This window comes from Phalaenopsis equestris, unplaced genomic scaffold (assembly GCF_001263595.1).
Source record: "Phalaenopsis equestris unplaced genomic scaffold, ASM126359v1 Scaffold000513, whole genome shotgun sequence".
Classification (NCBI taxonomy): Eukaryota; Viridiplantae; Streptophyta; class Magnoliopsida; order Asparagales; family Orchidaceae; genus Phalaenopsis; species Phalaenopsis equestris.
The window spans coordinates 1804296-1805893 of NW_018164953.1; positions in this window are offsets into that span (position 1 = coordinate 1804296).

Here is a 1598-nt window from a genome sequence, read left to right on the forward strand (position 1 = left end):
TTAGAAAAAGTAATGCATTTATGCGTGACACGATTAAACCATTGTGAATTTCATAAAAATGAGAATATGAGTTAAGGTTTTATCATGAACTTTGTTATTTGACTGAGAATTTGACAAATGTATGAAAGAGGGTGCTTGATTTGTAAATAGCAATGTTTTGGGTGTCTTCTATGTAATCGTCCCAAAACTTAAATTATGAAGGTCAACATTTTAGCCTAAAGATCTTCATTTGAGTAAATCTAGAACTGAATACATGAAATGTAATTTTAGTTATAGTAGCTCTAATGGTAGTTTTGTAACTACAGGTGATCAAATCATTAAAAATTGTGAACATTTTAGATATCTCAGGACTCTCGTTCAAGTTTTAGGTGATATAGATGAGAATGTGATTATTAGATTTCAACTTGGTTTGTTGAAGTGGAGGAATGCATCCGACCTATTGTGTGATAGAAAATACTGCTTATACTTAAAAAAAAAATCTTCATAAGATGGTGGTGAGACCTGTAATATTTTATGATGTAGAATGTTGACCTTTAGATTAAGGGGTTTTTCAGTTGAAAACATAAATTAGTCTGAACAAGTTTTAATAAATCCTAAAGATTCAGAATTATCAGATCATGAGTTACGAGTCAAATTTAGAATAGGATTTATTTCAAAAAAAATTATAATCACTCCAAAATTTATTCTAAGTTTGACTCACACATGAAAATAAAAGTGAAATATACATGCTGAGATACGATCAAAAATTTTGGATCAAAGTTTTTTGAAACTTATATCATCTAGGATCGAAGTTGGATCGTTTAACATCTTCGTAATGTTAGTTATGTTGAAAATCATTGAACAGTCGAGCATTGACTCATAGTTGATTAAGACGTCTCCCTCTAATAATGTATGCCCCTGTAGCTATACAATCCCTCTCATAGATATATTTGTTTCATATTTTATCTCTAAGTGAAAAGCTAATCATAAGCCCACACATTGACAATGAAAAACATATTATGTTGTGAAATTTTAAAATGATAATTTTTGTTTAATTACGTCGTGGGCTCTATCTTGTAGCGTGATCACGTTGCCTTTGAGTGTGGCTACGCCGTGGTCACACAACCCTTAGGGGCCATTTTTTTCTCTAAGAGTTTGTTAAACGCATTTCACAATGCGGAAAACTCTTAATGACCAGAACATACCACATAGGCCTTATAATGATTGTTTGACTTTCCCTTAGAATGGAAAACATCAAAGATCTGTGGTGGTTGCTATCGGGCACGACCAGAATGGGGTAAATCTTAGTCCTAAGATGAAATGCATCTGATAATGTTCTGATGGACTTCTCAAACTATGGGAGGGCACGCGTGAGCGTCGCATGCTCCCATAACATCACAGGGGTATCTGGTATATGTGACATCAACAATTAATGTTAGCCCCAAGCTGAGAAAGATCAAGTAGAATAAGATGTTGATAGCACTACTGTTGTCAAAAAGAAGACTCTTCACATTGTTGTAGGGTTCGCTAATTCTTGTGATGAAGATGAAAGGGTTTTTGTTGGGGACTTGGACTCCTTCTAGGTCAGAATCATCAAGAGTGATGGGCTTGAAAAGTGT